At 34.2% G+C, this 20,274-nt stretch overlaps 1 protein-coding gene across 1 annotated transcript in view; it reads right to left on the bottom strand.

The window, feature by feature from the left end:
* The window catches only part of LOC123876095 (glutaredoxin domain-containing cysteine-rich protein CG31559-like), a 101,652-nt gene extending 85,043 nt beyond the window's left edge, over window positions 1-16,609 (bottom strand). The window contains exon 1 of the mRNA XM_045922230.1: window positions 16,368-16,609. The gene's annotated coding sequence lies outside the window, so the exon portion shown is untranslated. The remainder of the gene's footprint in view (window positions 1-16,367) is intronic.
* Window positions 16,610-20,274: the final 3,665 nt, after the last annotated feature.

Raw genomic sequence — 20,274 nt, 5'->3', positions numbered from 1 at the left:
CAGGCTTGTGCTAGGAGTAGGTACGACAATAGTGCAACGGGCGGGGTTTGAACCGTCGACCTTTCGGTTTTCAGTCCACTCCTTTACCGGTTGAGCTATTGAGGCTCTTTATCATCATCATCGCTATCAGCCAGTGGCAGTTAGACATTGTCTAATAGTGGGCATAATATTATATGTCCTGTATCTTTCCTTATCACATGTCATTTATCTTTCCTTACGAGTGTCACCACACACGGTCCTCCGCCTTCCTCATCCAGCCACTTCTCATCAGCCTCTTTATTTCGCCGGTCCATCATGCTGGAGGGCGCCCCACACTACGCTTGCTTATACTTTTCAGACAGAAACGAAAGAATTTTTAAGTACTATAAGTGTACCTACGATGTAGGTACTTCCTAATTCCATGGACGATGCTCTACGAAGCCAAAGCTGCCGATTATTCTTTTCTAAAGCACGCCAAAGCGCAGATCCGGCAGTAGGTAATTATTAGAATTATTACTGCCGGATTGCTTTGTTTGGCGAGGCAATGCAGTGGTATACAGCTACGTTACCTCCCCAAAGATAGCTCATTTGCCTCGGTCGAAGCACATACAAAAGCTGTGCAGCCGCTCAAATTAATACCTCGAGAAGGCTGACCTGGCTAATTAATCTAATCTAGCTAAGTTTTCGTCACTATATTTGAAACGGCGAAGCCACTAAAATCCGCTGGTGGCATCGATGTATATGGATGGGCCCTTCGAAGATAAAAAACGCGCTCAAAAAGTCAAGAGAATTTGCAAAAGTCTCTTGACTTTGTCAATGACGATGACGTAAGATTCAAGCGTATTTTTGCGGACGGAATTGTATGGGAAAGGCTAATCCATATATATCGATGGCTGGTGGTCATAATACAATGATATTCAGTGGCTGATAAAAATAAAGACGAGTTTCATGTGAAGCGATGTTCTAACAAAACCTAACACTTTGCCAGATTACATAGTAGGTGCTTATACTAAACTAGCGACCCACCCCAGCTTCGCACGGGTAGCTTATTACAATTTTCGTGGAGATCTCTAATTTTTTGGAAATAAAATATAGCCTATGTTACTCAGGAATAATGTAGCTTTCTACTGGTGAAAGAATTTTCAAAATCAGTTCAGTAGTTCCAGTAGACAACAAACAAATTAACAAACTTTACCTCTTTATATAATACTTATTGTAGATGTAGATTTGTTTCTTGAAGGAAGTAAGAATCAAAAGAAAGTGACCGGAACAGAAAAAGTACCATAATATTATAAAAATTACAGATAATTTTAATTTATTTACTTAGCTGTTTTAGATAGGCGACGGAAATTGCGAATCAGGTTCTCAAAGATTTGTCTATTTCTTGTTATTTGTTCGACTGCGGATGTGACTCACTATAATATGTGATTTCAGCGGAAAAAAGTATCATTTCTTGTCTGGCTTATAAGCTTTAATTACTGGTAGGTAGACCCAAGAAGAGAGGTGTTATAAGTTTGACGTGTGTATCTGTGTATCTGTCTGTGGCATCGTAGCTCCTAAACTAATGAACTGATTTTAATTTAGTTTGTTTGAAAGGTGGCTAGATCGAGAGTGTTCTTAGCTATAATCCAAGAAAATCGGTTCAGCCGTTTGAAAGTTATCAGCTCTTTTCTAGTTACTGTAACCTTCACTTGTCGGGGTGTTATAATTTTTTTAATTTACACTTGTTATCTTATAGTAAAGTATTGCATTAACTCCGGTGTACAAGATAATACATAGTTCAAGGTGGTGGTGGCAGGAGAAACGTTGGAAGATAACCATCCCGTTGGTCGGACGACATCACCAAGCTTGTGGAACAAACTTGGAGACCGAGAAGAATGGCGTGCACGTGAGAAGGCCTATGTCCAACAATGGATTAATAAGAACTAACAAAGAAGAAGAAGGTGGTGGTGATGGGTTGAGCATATTTTGCGAAGAGATACGAAACACTACAATTGGCATTCACATGGTAACCTGTCGGAAGTTATAGGACTAACCAACACCTGGAGGTTTATTAAAGCAGGTCTTAAAAGAGTAGGGAAGATTTCTGTGAACTCAAAGCAGCTACCAAAGACAGAAAGACGTGGAAAACTACTGCTGTAGACCTATAGATGTTCCGTGGTAGAACAAAAGGACTCAACCATCATTATCATCATCATCAAATACCTACAATCTATACTAATAAATAAAATTGGAGTGTCTGTCTGTAATTTCGAAATAACTACAGCATATTAAGGTCATATGGTTATTTATACTAATACTAATACTAATACTAATACTAATAATAAATAAAATTGGAGTGTCTGTCTGTAATTTCGAAATAACTACCGCATATTAAGGTCATATGGTTATTTGAACGATACCATAACTGAATCACACGTTTTTAAAATTTTTGTCTGTCTGTCTGTCTGTCTGTCTGTCTGTCTGTCTGTCTGTCTGTCTGTCTGTTTGAAAAGGCTAATCTTCGGAACGGCTGAACCGATTTTGACGGGATTTTCACAGACAAGTAGAGAATTGACCAGGGAGTAACATAGGCTACTTTTTTAACCGACTTTCAAAAAGGGAGTTGTGTTTTCTACCTATGTACACCGAAATATCCGAGATTTCTGAACCGATTTGCGTCGTTCCTTTTTTAATCGATAGAGGAACTTTGCGACATTGTTTCATAAAAAAATTGGATTCCAACTCCTCAATCCTGATGCTGCAGGGGATCTGACTAATCCACGCGGGTGAAGCTGCGGGCATCAGCTAGTCTACATTAATAATAATTCAGTGCAGACGATAATTACCATAAACTAGTTTAATCTTAGGTATTTCTTTGTTTACAAGCAAATAAAAAACTAATCCAGATGTGAAACAGCAACCATTTCCTCATTACTCATACTTGGCTACATTTTTTACTGACTAGCACTAAGCAGGTAGGTATAACATCTTAACAGGGCACTCTCCGTCACTTACTCCATACAATCGTAGTTCCAATTTCATTTGAATACTAAGCAACCAAAGTCCATGAAATTTTGCAGACATATTCTAGAAACTAATATCTGTGCCTGTAGTGTTTTGGATTTTTCTAAAAATATGTAGTTTTAAAATTACAGGGGCTCAAAGATTTGTATGTGAATTTTTAAGACCGCGTAACTTTGAAACCGAATATTTTAACAGAAATCTGGAAAACCACAGGCATAGATATTAGTTCCCGGAACGTTTCTACAAAATTCCATTGAGTATGATTGGTTAGTATTCCAATGAGAGACGAAATACGTTTGTATGAAGCGAGTGACGGAGAGAGACCCCTCTCAATACGCCAAGTTGCAACGGATACAATGTGGCGAACAAGAATCCAAAGAAAAACCTTCCTCTATTAATATTCATAAGGTGATTGTGGTGACAAAGAATCGATTTGTTTCGTACATGTACGTAAACAAAGTTTTAAAATGACAAACGGACCACTTTCACTGAAGAAACGAATAATAATAGAGAATTTTTAGCTCGCCGGTGCGTAACTGTGCTGCTTAGGGTAAGCACTCACTTGCGATTTTCTAGCTAAATTCGACAATTCATAATTCAAATCGCAGATAAAAGTTTCGGCACTGGCAGTAAGTGAACCATGGTCTGGTCCTCCAGGCGAAATACCCAAGAGAGATGTCACAAGTTCGAAATTTTTGATATTACTTATTTAAAATTATTTAGAAATTCCCTTGAAGTGTAGGTAAAAACACTATCATAAAAATCATGACGTAGTATATGATAATAAAGTCTGTGTGGCTTACATAAGAATAGATTAGTAGCAGCCATGTGTCCTCAGCCTAACTTTGTATAGCCATCAACTAGGCAGCGAATATTGTGAATGTATCGTACCACGTAATAACTACCTAAGTATTATGTTAGTAATTGCCAGATAAAGAAGAAATAGATTTATTGTTTCGCAGCTAATATGGATGTCATAATAAATCCTGTCAAGTGCGAATCAGACTCGCACACCAAAGGTTCCGTACTACAGTCGGATTTTTTCGACATTTTGCACGATAAATAAAATTGCACGGTTGCAAAAATCGTTATGCATTAAAAATAAATAAAACCTGTTTTAGAATGTACAGTAAAGCCCTTTCATATGATACCCTACTTGGTGTAGTATTCTCTATTTGAAAGTTGAAAATACTAATTATTTGTTCATTAACACATTTTAATTTTTTTTCGTGATGTAACCACTAATTCACGGTTTGTTGATTTTCCCGTTACGTGCGCCATAAGACCTACCTACCTGTCTTTCAGGATTCTAGGTTAACGGGAAGTACCTACCCTATAGATTTCTTGACCGACAGATAGACAGGCAACAAAGTATGCCTATAGGGGGTTTTCCTTTTGAGGTACGGAACCCTAAAAATACCGCTGTAACCAAACGTTTTGTTTTGGCATTCAATGAAAATATCTATTGCTTAAGATCTTTTCTAGACAAAACAGTTTTTTTTATTTAATTTTATTCCAAAAGACTTGATAGCGATCGGTATTTATATTATTTAATGATTTATAAAGACACCGGCCTGAGTAAAAATGCAATTATAGTCAGAAAAACTGAAGATTACATTTTAATAATTCTTTGGCAATTTGAAGAATACGTTGTCCTTACTTCATCTTGACTTTAATGTATAAAAATAAAAGAGGGATATGGTATACCAGAATAAAGAAGTGTGAATTATAATCATAGTTCTCGTAAGTAGTAAGTCATTATCAAATTAGGTCGATGAGGAATTCGAGCAATCTTTGATCATTGATATTGAAGTAATAAAATTCAAAAATTCAAAATTCAAAATGTTTATTATTCAATTAAACTTTTACAAGAACTTTTGAATCGTGAATACAGACAGTATCATACTATATCAGTAATGGCATATTACATACTAAGAATAACCTGCGGTGACCATATTTAGTACCTCTTTTACTCTATCCCATTAGAATATCAAAAATTTGTCCTTTATTACTTATCAACGTTTTAAGAATAGAATAGATTTTTATTTAAATAGACTTTTACAAGTGCTTTTGATTCGTCAAATAATTTACCACTGGTTCGGAATGCCGTTCTTACCGAGAAGAACCAGCAAGAAACTCGGCGGTTGCTCTTTTTAAGGGGAACCTTTTTGTCAAACCACTTTCTAAAGTCTAAAGTTTTGTGCTGGGTGTTGATGAATCTGTCAGTGATATAAGATTTTTTTAATATTTAGACTTTAAATAAGTGAAAATTTTTGATTCTAATTTATTTGCCACATATAAAACTATACCTAGGCCGTGAAATTCGGCCAATAATGCCGTATGACAGGTTTCGTAATAAGAGCTTGTGCTCTAATAAAGCCATTTCGGAAGATTTAACGATTACCGATTCAGCGGCGAAATACAGCATTCCTGGCACCATTCCACGTGGACATGATTTGCATGATAATTAGCTTGAGATTCAGCTTGAATGCTATGGTATGCTATAAATAAGCCTACCATAAAATAGGAATTAAAATGGTCGATATACGGCCGAAATTAGTAAAATAATATAATCAATCTATCTTGGTGTCTGTCAATAAGTTACATATTATAGCACTTTGTTTTTGCCATAACAACGTTGCTATGTAATTTATCGCCAGAATACAAACTGATAGATTGTTTTTATTAATTTCTGCTGAATACTATTAATTGACAAAAAAAGTTAATAGACATAAACTTAGCTTGGAGTCGTAGTATGTAAGTAAAAATATTATGTACGTACAATTATAGTGGACTTTTGATATAATAAGCAATGTAAACAAAAAGTTAACAGCATGTTTAGAGCTGAGCTTAGCTCACATTAATTATATTAAATTTTAATGAATACTCATCAATCAAGCTAGAATAATCAAGAGAATTAGGATCACTTTCTCAAAATTTAAGTAGAGTCTGTATAGAACAATATTATACTTATTATTTGCACTTATAAAAGTTTACTTTATTAAATTCTATTCTATTCAATACGATTAGATAGTTGCAAATAGACCTTTAATATTAATCTAACTACAAAAAAAAAATACCGCATCCAATACTTTGCGTGTTCACGATGGGTCGTTACATGACCAGTTTTTATTATCGGACCCTTAATTTAAAGTTACGGAGGCAAAAGAAAGTCCAGGATGCCTAAGGTCAACAACCTGGGAACCTGTTGGGACCACGGTCCAGCTTTTATACAATATGCTGTTATAAAGTGGTGTAACAAGTATGGTGTTTTTGAAGGTTTTGATACACCCATATTAACAACATTTTTTTTTGTGGTATACCGCCAAATAATGTAATGTACCTAATGTAGAATAACGATAATTAGTATATTATATTGATATTTTTTTTTAGTAAAAGAAGCTTCATTATTAGCTTGTAAAAAGCTTGATTTAAGTTTTTAAAATTCCGTGGAAAATTCATGATTTTCTGGGATAGCAAGTTGATCCGTCGTTTCTTCATCAAGCTGTGCCAGACTTTGTCAAGATCAATTCACTAGAAGAGCGTTGAAAAGTTTACAGACAGATAGACAAACATACTTTCACATTTATAATTACAAGAGTATTAGTATGGATTAAAAACTGTCCTAATTTTGAGGGATTTGATGGATTTTCTGGGATAAAAATAGATCCGTCGTTTCTTCATTAAGCTGTGCCAGACTTTGTCAAGATTCACTAGTAGAGCGTTGAAAAGTTTAAAGACAGATAGACAAACATACTTTCACATTTATAATTACACGAGTATTAGTACGGATTAAAAACTGTTCTAACTTTGAGAGCAGAAAATTCCAAGCTTGAATTCAATTAAAACTGTTCTGCTTTTACTAAATATTGTGTATTAAAGGCAACAATACGTTCTTTTATTACAAAACGACGTGCACACGCAATGGTTTGGGAAACACATACAATTGTTAGTGGTAAAGGTGTGGTTGAATCGAAAAATTTCGACAATCGCACGCTCAATCGACCGGAGCGAGTGAAAATTTTCTATGGTGCTCTCTTCCTATTGTTTGCGCTATTTAATGGAAAAAATAGTGAGCAAACCCCTCTTGCTTGCTAATATGAATATCTTGAAATAATTCTGTCACAACTCATATAAAGCATCCATTACTTCCATTCTAAAATAGTTATAACTGCGAAAGTGCGTCTGTTTTCAGATTTTCAAGGCCCATCTGATTTACTTAGGTTACAAAGATAGGTTGCATTTGGGAGACGGATATAGATTACTTTTTATCCTGATAAGTTAAAGAGTTCGCACGAGGTTTTTAAAAACGCAATGAACGAAGTCGCAAGCATCATCTAGGTATTAAATAAGAAAGAAGTATTTTAATGCAACTTATAATCATTGTAAGTCACCAACTCCTTTATCAAAACACACATTACATAATCTTTGAAAATAGTTGTTTTCAGGAAAACAGCTATTTACAAAGATTAATTATTACCGTCGACGTCGTAAAGTTTAACTTTGTTCGTATCGATCATATTTTTAGGTTTTGTCTTTGATGTTTACTAGTGCGCAAGTATCCTAAACCATCTTTTAAGTAAAGCCTGGATCTGAATAGATTCGATTCATGAAAAATTCCATTAATTCTATGATTCTTTTTATTACACTTACTCCAAAATTCAGTTTATTTATTTATACACTTATTACCTATGAAAACAAAACAATAGATGTTTTTATCAACAATTGTATAGATCTACAAGTGTAAATTAAAAATTTATAACACCCCCGACAAGTGAAGGTTACAGTAACTAGAAAAGAGCTGATAACTTTCAAATGGTTGAACCGATTTTCTTGGATTATAGCTAAGAACACTCTCGATCAAGCCACCTTTCAAACAAAAAAAAACTAAGTTAAAATCGGTCCTTAGTTTAGGATCTACGGTGCCACAGACAGATGCACAGATACAGATACACACGTCAAACTTATAACACCCCTCTTTTTGGGTCGGGGGTTAAAAATAAGTTTTAGCATAAAATTATGCAGTGCACCTCCATCTTTCTGCTGGTACTGTCGCTGAAGTATGATTAATGGAAGGTTTTAATATCCATTGTTCAACTCAAGGGTTCAGGTTAAACATAAACCATGGCAGTGCATAAATGATATTGTCTCGAGCTTTAAACTTATGGTTTAAGCTTAGGGTTGTCTAGATAATATAAGTCTAAATTTGAGCATTTTTAACCTCCGATCCAAAAAGAGGGGTGTCATAAGTTTGACGTGTGTATCTGTGTATCTGTAGGCATCGCAGCTCCTAAACTAATCAAAATCTAAGGTATCAAATGCATTAATAATATACAAGAAAATATCTAATAAGATAAACAGTTTTCGAAGACAAAACCACTAGGTATATTTAAAAAAAATTGTTCTATTGAAGTTATTTTGATAGCCAATTTAGCCTTTTAACAGCCTCCTTTGACACCGATTCTCACTTTAAAATATATAAAATATTCAATAATATGGTAAATATTCAATAATATGTTAAACATGTACAGTAAAACCAGATTGAAATTTGCAAATCACTTCGAGAAATGTTGAAATAAATGGTCCTTGATTCCGCTGGACCCTGGAGCCAGAAACAGGTTCCAAAGTCATAACTTTGAACCTCCATCGATGCATAAATTTGCCGCCCAAGATGGATACGATAATTGCATACCTGGCGCGCTCTACCAAAATACATAATCAATTTTAATCTTATATATAAAAAACAATGTTTGTATGTTTGTGTTCTATAGGCGGCTAAACCGCTGATCAAATTGTTATGAAACTTTGGTAGGGTGTACCGAGGGCGCCCGAGATGGTTCCTGCATCAAAAAAACTATATTAATATGAATAAAAAAAAACATGTTTGTTTACGGCATTGCAACGCATGCCGGTTACAGCTATTATTATCATATAAATTTTAATAATATTTAATATTATATATTTTAATTTAGTAAAAGCTTTACAAATTAGAATATGTCTGCAAAATTTCATAGACTTTGGTTGCTTAATATTCAAATGAAATTGGAACTACGATTGTATGGAGTAAGTGACGGAGAGAGCCCTGTTAAGGGTAGACCGTACTTTTAATATGAAAGTTGACACATAAAGCTAATAAGGCAAGTCTTTTCTCTGCACTAGTTCGCTCTGGCAAAGAGCGCACTGGACTATTAATTTTATAATCATATTCAAACACTCAGGTTGTTGACATGCAGCTTGCCGGGTAGTATAATCTCTATCTGACATCTTGATTACACGATGCGTCGTGCATTTAGCGGAATGCAAATGGTACATTGCTTGTGCATTAAAATTATCTACTGCATATGTAAAGTCTGTTTATCGTCGATTTATCTGCGTGCTAGCTTTGACCTAGGCTTCGCTTACATGATATTTGGGTCGAACTGTATTATCTCAGGCTCTACTTAACTGTTGATTTCAAAACTTAGCACATAAACAAACAAAGTGTCATTTTTCTTTGAATACAAAGTAGTATAACTTTATACTGCACCACAAAACACAAATGACAGGTTACAAGTGTAAATTAAAAATTTATAACACCCCCGACAAGTGAAGGTTACAGTAACTAGAAAAGACCTGATAACTTTCAAACGGCTGAACGGATTTTCTTGATTATAGCTAAGAACACACTCGATCAAGCCACCTTTCAAACAAAAATAAAACTAAATTAAAATCGGTTCATTAGTTTAGGAGTTACGATGCCACAGACAGACTTTTTGGGTCGGGGGTTAAAAAGAAAACTTAAAATGTACCTAGGTTCAAAAAAGATGTGATAGTTTTGTGTGTGGGATTTTTTAGTAACTAAAATCACAACTCTTCCTTTCGGATTTGCTGTAGTCGGGTAAAAAGGCGCTAGCACAGAAATGGACATATTATACAAGTACGCTGGAAAAGGTTTGCCGTACAAAGTGACAGTTACTATTCGAACCAATTTGAAATGTCCCGTCGATTAGGTTTACCGGGATCATGGAATTAGGAAATAATAAGTACCTATGCTTAATGAAGCAGTAAGTATGCTTAAGAGGGATCTCTCCGTCACTCGCTCCATACAAACGTAGTTCGTCTCTCATTGGAATACTAACCAATCATACTCAATGGGATTTTGTAGAAACGTTCCGGGAACTAATATCAATGCCTGTGGTTTTCCAAATTTCCGTTAAAATATTCGGTTTTAAAGTTACGCGGTCTTAAAAATTCACATGTAAATCTTTGAGCCCCTGTAATTTTAAAACTACATATTTTTAGAAAAATCTAAAACACCACAGGCACAGATATTAGTTTCTAGAATAAGTCTGCAAAATTTCATGGACTTTGGTTGCTTAATATTCAAATGAAATTGGGACTACGATTGTATGGAGTAAGTGATGGAGAAAGCCCTATTAATAAGTAGGTAAGTATTAATAAATCTATGACCAGACTTGTATAAGTAGAATAAATATCTCATAGTATTTGTATAAGTAAAAGTTTTTATTTGTATGAACAATTAATATAAAACAAATAAATTCATTTTATGCCATATCCATAGATATCGTTAAGTACGGAGTAGCTTATTAACTCAACGTTCAGGAACAAGTAAGGCCGGTGACGCGTATCCTTGCTTTCTTTCTTTTATTTTCCCTTCTTTCTTTTATTTCGCCTCGAGTTCCCATCGAAACCTTACACGTAATGACTGAAGCGAGACGGCTGTAGCTTTTAAACCCATAATTCATTGCTGAGGAATTTAAAATTATGGGTGTTTTTACACTATGAAAATTATATATTGGTATTAATTTTCCTATTTCCGGAATCAAATTATGCATGTGTAGATTAATCCTAATATAAAGAAGTGGATATAGTATGCGCATATTCATATAAATATTTTTTTATTTTTGTATTCATTAAAAGAATTACATGTATTTGAGCTATGTACAGAAAAGTAAGTTTCTATCAGCTGGTGAAATAATAATTAATTGCAATCACATAACAGTATATATATCTACAATAGTTATCTTTACTTTTTATATTTTATTTGATTGATAAAATGATTGATGATTCTTCTCGGTAAGAAAGGCATTCCGAACCAGTGGTAGATGCTTTTGACGATTCAAAAGTACTTGTAAAAGTCTAATTTAATAAAAATATTTTGAATTTGAATTTGATACCTAAATTACTACGGGAGATTTAGGTATCATTTGGTGTTAGTTTAGGTATCTTGCGCCCTAAACATTTTTAAGGAAGAGAAACCATTTAAAGATTTATTAAAAAAAAAAATTGTTGCTTTTAAAATAAGGGATTTAAAAAACCATTTAAGCTTTTAAAAAATATTAAAAGCACTGATAAAATTTAATTTTCCAACATTTTAAAGCTGCTTGTAGAAATCTCTTCAATATAAATAAGTTGTCCTTTGTGCACATTTTTTTCATGATACCTACTTTGAATTCGATTTCTAGAATTACTTTAAAACTAACCGTTATGACCTTCTATTGGGTGAAAATAGGGACATCCTGTAATATAACGTGTCATCTTACACTTAATAGCACCTTGTCAATATTCCAGTTAAGCTAAGTTATAGGTAATGACTAGTATTTCAAAACGAGGTGAGACAGTAGCCTACTTTATAAATTACTAGCTGATATCCACGACTTCGTCCGTATGGATTTACGTTAGAAACTCAAACAGAAACTCATTCGTTTTCTGGAACAAAAAGTAGCTTATGTCGCTCTCCAAATTTTTAAGAGGGGTCACTCGCTCCATACAAACGTATTTCCAATTTCATTTGAATATTAAGCAACCAAAGTCCATGAAATTTTGCAGACATATTCTAGAAACTAATATCTATGCCTGTGGTTTTCTAGATTTTCGTTCAAATATTCGGTTTCAAAGTTACGCGGTCTTAAAAATTCACATACAAATCTTTGAGCTCCTGTAATTTTAAAACTACATATTTTTAGAAAAATCTAAAACACCACAGGCACAGATATTAGTTTCTAGAATATGTCTGCAAAATTTCATGGACTTTGGTTGCTTAATATTCAAATGAAATTGGAACTACGATTGTATGGAGTAAGTGACGGAGAGACCCCTGTTAACTATATCCGTGTAAAATATCACATCGATCCGTTGCTTTGTTGCAGCGTGACAGAAGAATAACAAACCCACAAACATACTTCCGTATATATAATATTAGTAGCGAATGTACTAAGACCTGCCTAACCACCTGTATCTAGCACGTAATAAGTTATTCTATCAAACCAGGAATGTCGGAATAAATTTAGGTTTGCGGTCGGTTGGAGGAAACTGCTCTCCTTAGCATGAAAGTTGCCAGTGTAACATTGCGTTAATCGCAGTTATTGTAATTGACAGAATTTTTAGTATTCTTGTGATAACCTAGTGTTTAAGACGTTGGATTCTGTTTGGGATACCGGGTTCAATATTTCTGGCAACTCAAATTTCGGAGTTAGATAGGTATCATAGTATGCGCTAATATCCCCACTGTGGGTGAGCATGGGTGACGTGCGGGTGTGCAGGGCGTCCCCCGCTTCATACTCTGATTGCCATCTCAACCTGTCGCGTCTTGCATTATTTGTGAAGGAAAACATCGTGAGGAAACCCAAGGAAACCTGCAGTTCTGAGAGTTCTCCATAATGTTCTCAATGGTGTGATAAGCTTGCCAATCCGTGGATTGGCCAGCGTGGTGGACTAAAGCCAAGTTTCTCTCATTTTGGGAGGACACTCGGCACTCAGTTGTTAGCCGGCCATGGCGTGATGATGATGATGATTATGGTGTTCTTATCATGACAGTGCATTTTAACCAATCAGAGGTGATTGTGATCATAAAACAGTAATATAGTATGATATTCTCCATTACCTCTGCACCTTTGTTTAACTTCCATGTTCATCTCAATCGGAAGACTGAAAGTAATTAGCCGAAAATTCAGTTACTTACCAATTTCGACGGAAAGACTACTAACAAGTTAAAAACAAGTAATAAAAGCTTTTAAAAATGAATCATACCAGATATTTTTACCGTACGTATGCATAATAAAACATTCATATCAAATAAACAATTGCATAAGATTTCGAAGAAGTCCGAACTCCGAAACAAGCACATAAAACACTTTCGCTAAATCAGCAAGAAAAGTTTACCGCGATAGTATAAAATTTCACTACTATAACTAGTGTAATAAAACGAAATTGTTAACTGAAAGCAAGTTGTGTTCCACATTCATAAATGTAGATTTTATCGTCATAAGTTTATAATATTTATTATTTTTAGCAGTTTAATTCTAAAATGGACAAGTTTCTTACACATTTCATTCATTTCATTTTGAATGTTATTCTTTCCTCGTCCACGTTTTTATTAATCCATCGATTTTACTACGTACTAAACAAAGATTAAAATATCTGTCGCATTATTTCCACTTCTGAACAGATTGCAAGATTATATATCACGTTCAGTCCACAATTTAACTATAAAAATATAACAAATACACAAACAGATAATAATAATTTAACTTATAAAATTAGGCTCAGGACCTGAACATCCTTGGGAAAAAGAAAGATGAAACTCCACAACAACAAAAAATAAATAAAAAATAATTTAGGTAACTGTGAATAAAAAGTTAAAAGAGTAAGTAAAAGTGCATTTTAATAAGTAAAAAGTAATTAAGGAATCTACTAACGCTGAGTTGACCGAAAGAAATTAAAAAAATTAAGTGGTGATTAAACTAATTTAATCACGAGACTTCATAGAATTCTTGTGAATTAATTAGTTTAATTTCCAGTTAAATTTTTGAATTTCATTTTGGAAGCACTAGCTGGCTTGCTCAGGCTACACACGGGCGCCTTATAGGTGTTAGTATGAAAAAGTTTAAATTAAAAATTTATAACACCCCCGACAAGTGAAGGTTACAGTAACTAGAAAAGACCTGATAACTTTCAAACGGCTGAACCGATTTTCTTGGATTATAGCTAAGAACACTCTCGATCTAGCCACCTTTCAAACAAAAAACTAAATTAAAATCGGTTCATTAGTTAAGGAGCTACGATGCCACACACTTTCACACACGTCAAACTTATAACAGCCCTCTTTTTGGGTCGGGGGTTAATAAAAGACGATACTCACCTACTTATTATCAAAAGAATATTTTAAGAGAAACATTCTTAAATATCCTACCTATTTTTGAGATAAAACCTATGGTCACGGTGTGCTGATTTTTAAATGGAGTGATAAGATTACATAGAAGTCGGTTTTGGTTTTCAAAAAATTATATATTCATAAGTTTATTCAAATTGCGGCTAACACTTTCCACTCGAGTATGCGCGCGCGCAGCTCAAGTGTGGGAGCTCAGTATGAGTGACCTTATGTATACGGACATAGATTTTCATACATTATATTTCATGTTTTGTTTTGTTGAGCTCTCTGAACGCTGGCGCTGTGGTACCAGGTACAATTCCTGGCTGGGACGATTTGGGATTTTTTCATTTTTAAATTGTCTCTGGTCTGGCTGGTGGGAGGCTATGGCCGTGGCTAGTTACCGGCAAAGCTGTTCCGCCAAGCATTTAGTGTTCCATCCAATACGATGGCGTGTAGAAACTAATAAGAAGTATGGGCTCAATAAAAACTGCCTTACCTCTTCCAAGTTAGTTCGCTTCCATCTTAGACTGCATCATTACGTACCACCAGGTGAGACAGAAATAGGGTTATCATTATAATGTAGGAAAATCCCAAAGTAACTTTTCAGAAATTATGCAATTCACCACGTAAGGAAAGCATATTGGTTCACCTAAGCGCCTTATCTCTTTTGATTTCTCTAACTAACCCGTTGAAATTTTAGTCTTATGATGCGTAATCTATAGATTAACGCATGATTAGCGCCTATTAAAACTATAGGTCCATTTGACATCAATATTTTGGATTGTTCATTATAAGCTGTCAACGCTGAATAAAATCAGATCAAAATGAAAGAAAATTCTGCAAATTCGAACCAAACAGCAGTCAATCAAGCAGTTTTATTATCGAATTTCCAAATAAAATACAGGTTGATTCGTATTTTCTCAGCCGTATCATATTTTTATTGTATTCTTATACCACGCCTGTAGAGTTTTTATATAGACATGGCAATTTTCTTTGTTTAGCAATAATTGTGATTGGTACAGAGTATGAAGGTAAATATAGGTAGGTACCTGCTACGTGTTTTTATGGAATCACAATTGCTTACTATACTAGTAAAATGACCATGTGTATTGGTGTCAATGTATAGAATATGTGATAATGTCACAACAAAACGTGATAATTGCTACTTGTCACACACAAGCTACTAGGCTTTTAAGTATATTTAAAAAACATTCGTATATATACATTTTTCGGTTATATGTATTTAAGTACTAAAATAGAAAAGTTTCTAATTTTTAAAATTTTTATAGTAGTTTTAACTTTTTCTATTTAACTTTTAGAATACTATGCTTATCACTTTTTCATTATATTTTCTTCTTCAAGTATTGTTGTAAAAAAATTTAAAGAAAACGGCCTAATCATTTAACGGACATTATGAATCGTAAGCATATTTTCAAATTCGACTGCTATCTAAAATTAAGAGGTTCTAAACTTTCACTACTAAATGGCTTTATAACAGATATTAAAATCAGTCTAAATCCAAACATCACTTTCTATGAAGATAAAGTTAATGATGCTGCTGGGAATGATAAATTTTTAAAGCGTGTTAACAAAAAAGTAGAATATATAAGAAATTTGAAGCGATGAATTATTAATCTATTAATCATGGATAAGATCTTAATAGATTCCTTCACACTTGATCTGGCATGGGCTTGTTTGTTATGATTGAATAATGATTTCCCATAATGAAATTGAATCTTTGGTGTCTAACAGAGCATGTCTTGTTGGCAGGTAGTGAAAATAGCTGGAAGTGGAACATGCCGAGTTTATGTTAAATGTTTGTGCCACTAAAGTAAGCCTACTTAGAAATGCAAAGATTCTCTCGGCATCCAAGCAATTTACATGTTTGCATTCTTTTATGTGATCACTTAATTTTAGATTTTAAAGATCACGCCGATTAAGTTAATATCTTTATTAACATTTTCCTCATTATGTTAAATAATGCGTCTGTATTATAAAATTATTTTTTGCAAATGTCAGTAACCGGATCTACCTTGCGTTCATTATCTTGAGTCAATGAATCTTAAGCGTACATAAATTAAAATATCGATGATGGTATTCCGTGATTATTCTTGTATACTTAATTGCGTTTATAAATTCTTAGTCATAATTTTATTATAAAGAGCATTAATGCTGTGTATTTTATTTTGATTACTTATTATTACTAAATAGTTCATTAGAAACGGCTTACCAAATAATATAAAAAACATCCAACCTCTTAATGGAATATTCAAATCACAATCAACTGTCATAAACAGTTTTCAATGTCACATACACAACAAACACTAACGGGACACTCTGTATATGTAATGTAAAAGTCGCGAATAAGAAATCGAACGCAATTGGCCGGCTCGGCTCGTTTTTAACGTAATATAATTTCGAATCCGCCAATCGGAGCGATGCGCGTGCGTCATGCGCAGGTGACGGACGCAAACTGACTGGTTTAGTAGAGGTAGTTGCTTAAGTGACGATTAAGTTGAAACGGTGTGCCTTCTCCATTCAAATCGACAAGTGACTCTATGAAGTGACAGTCAATTATCGACCTTCGTGCGTCGTGACAGCACGCAATTATACAGGGCATAAAATTGTTCCTTGAGCCATTCAATCATGCAAAATAAGTGACACCTGGGTCGCCTTCATATGCGCACGAGTTGAATTTTTTTGCGATAAACATGTTTTGTTATATTTTTTTCATCAAGAGATAGGAACCCATACCCTAAAGGCCTGAAGATTAACTTTTGCAATCCAACCTAAGCTTATTTAAATAAGAGATAGCTATATTTTAAGAATGCATTAGTTAATCAGTACATGACGAGAGATATGAATAATGGCATAAATTTGCTTTGATAATGATATAATTACTTAATCTACTGTAAAGTGGAATTAAATATTCATTTCGCAACATAGACCATAGACCAACGACTCCTGGCTCAGCCTACTCAATCTACTTTTTATTAAAGAAGTCATCACAGAGTACTTTGCTGGAAGCGTCGATGTATTTAGAAGCCATACGATCAAATCAGTTGAGATCAAGAAGTTCATTCAAAGGAAATTCTGGAATGGGCAGAGGAATTATTATTTGATAAAAGAAAAAGCTATAGGCACCCTATAAGTAACACAAAACACGATAATGATTTTGAATTTTTTATTCAAGATATTATAATAGTCGCGAATCTTCTTTGAAATGTAAAATTAAAGTAAATAAAAAATCTGCAAAGCATCATGCAAATTATAATGAGATAAGCGTGGACGATTCCAAAAGCATGATGATGTCATGTAGCCTAAACAGCCATGTACCAATTAGACACTAAAATACAAAACCTGAAGACAGACAATTTTATTCACAATACATTGAATTGTTACTTAGTCAAGAATCTGTAAAGGTAGTAAACAAAACGGCAATGAATGCTGAAAGCCCCAAAAAGCTGTTTATTGATTCAACAGAGACGACACAAACTTTGACCGCACTGTCCGAATTAACTGTTAATAAGAAAAAAAAAGTGGTAGAACGAGTAGATCTTGATTCGTTACAGGTTTGATGGTTTTTTTAGTTCATCTTTGTAAAGTTATTGATTTGGTATGGAATAATTTACTATGATTTAAGAATTACTTAACCTATCTTATAAGACGTTAGGTAAGAAAATGGGATACCTGTCATTTACCAATAAAAGATATGACAGGACAATACCATTGAGGTTAAGAACCTGCAAAGTAGGCATATGTAAGAACTTAAGTATAAATTAAGTGAAGAAGTTTAGTTAAAGTACCTAAATATCATTTCCTCTACTAGAAATCTTGATCTCAGCAATGGTAGTTGGTACCTACTAAGTTAAAGTTTAAAAGACTTTACCAAAATTGGTAACTATCTTCGGCTAGACTCCTAGAGCTTTCAGCAAATCTGAGCTGATAAAAAATTGTTTCCAAAAATTACAACTCCATTTTAAGACATCCGCCCCCGATAAGGTATCTCCCAACAATCCAAATTATAAAAAGTCGCTGGGCAGTTAATTTATTTTAGCTTTGCATTCATCTGCGCATGAGATAGATAAACAATCAATTATGGTAGTTATTTTATATATGTTGCTTTTTGAAGAGTAGCTGCTGAGTTTCTTGCCGGTTTCTTCCCAGTAGAATCAAAATCCCGTGGGAATTCTTTGATTTTCCCGGATAAAAAGTAACTCATGTCCTGGTCTTTAACTATTGGATATATTCACGTCGATTTGTTGCTCCGTTCCGAAATAATTGAAGAACAAACCAATAAACAAACACATTTTCGCATTTATAATATGATATGGGTAGTGATTTCATACTATGAAATAAAATACTACATAAGCGTAGCAGAAGATTCCCATCTAAGGAATGCTGGTATGTCCTTAATACAACCTCTTTAAGTACCTTAGGATCGATTCACCTAATTTTAGAACAGCTTTAAAACCAGTTAATGAGTAGGCCTCAAATACTAAAGTAACTGAATACCTATTTGTGCAGTGCGTCTATGGTTTGCATAACTGTACGTTATTATGATTCTCTGACCATGTATTTATCTGTGTCATGTTTATTTTAACTATGGAATGGTTTCCGTATACTTTTAATATAACTTGCCGTTAAAATTTACGTTCTGATTAGCTAAGTATATGATATCATTAAAAAACTTAATTATTTTAATTCGATTCATCATCCAATCGACATTAATCCAGTTATACATGGGTACCTATTCAACTTTAGATTGAACTTTGAGTTGATATCCAAAACCGATTCTATGTAGGTTGGATCCTTTCAACGTAACAGGGTCTAATTGGGCATTACTGGTCATTAAAATCTAAGTAGGTGTAGGTATAGGTACTGATGATTGTCTAGAATATAATGCATAGACCGTGCAGCTAGATTGCCATGAACAAGTAGAATTAAAAGTTTATACCACCCCCGACAAGTGATGGTTACAGTAACTAGAAAAGAGCTGATAACTTTCAAACGGATGAACCGATTTTCTTGGATCATAGCTAAGAACACTCTCGATCAAGCCTCTTTTCAAACAAAAAAAAACTAAATTATATCGGTTCATTAGTTTAGGAGCTACGCTGCCACAGACAGATACACAGATACACACGCCAAACTTATAACACCCCTCTTTTTGGGTCAGGGGTTAATTACTACAATACACCTGTGGCAATATCATTCAAAACTTCCGCGTAACCCCCTATCTCCATCCTATTAGAAGTGTTTTTAACCCCCGACCCAAAAAGAGGGGTGTTATACGTTTGACGTGTGTATCTGTGTATCTGTCTGTGGCATCGTAGCGCCTAAACGAATGAACCGATTTTAATTTAGTTATTTGTTAGAAGGTGGCTTGATCGAGAGTGTTCTTAGCTATAATCCAAGAAAATCTGTTCAGCCGATTGAAAGTTATCAGCTATTTTCTTGTTATTGTAACCTTCATTTGTCGGGGGTGTTATAAATTTTTAATTTACACTTGTTGGCTTTGCTGTAGTCGGATAAAAACTATGAACACTTTAATCTTTTAAAAATCACGCATAAAACCTCGAAAGGCCGTTGGACATAACGCCTAAAAATAAGCGGCGAGGAATGTCGACGGACGACCTCGACCATCCGGTTAAGTTGATACAAACCGTTCCAAGAAACCGCCAAAATCAAGATTGGAACGATACGAGATTTATCTAAACTGCCTTTCTCTTTGTGAGTAACAGGTACATGGAAATGATTATTCTGTAAGGGTTTATTGATGCCATCTTCTGAATTTCAATTTAATTTGAGTCATATGTACGTATCAAATTGGTATTAGTATATTTTACCCGACTGCGGCAAAGCCAAAAGTAAGAGTTATGATTTTAACAGTCTATGTATGTATGTTTGTATCCAAAATCCGTGTGTTCCACCGTAGTGCCTAAACTACTGGGCCGATTTGATGAATGAGGTCTCAATTTATTCGTTATAAAGGTCCGGATGACATAGGCTATATTTTATAATAAAAAATTACGTAACGGATGTTACGAGTACATCAAAAACAGTCTCCAAAAATTCACTACCTTCTTTAACACCCTTCTTTTTGGGTCGGGGGTTAATAAAATAAACATAAATAC

The sequence above is a fragment of the Maniola jurtina genome, chromosome 21 (assembly GCF_905333055.1).
Source record: "Maniola jurtina chromosome 21, ilManJurt1.1, whole genome shotgun sequence".
Taxonomy (NCBI): Eukaryota; Metazoa; Arthropoda; class Insecta; order Lepidoptera; family Nymphalidae; genus Maniola; species Maniola jurtina.
The sequence above is the reverse complement of the archived record's forward strand: the minus strand, read 5'-3'. Positions and strand labels throughout refer to the sequence as shown.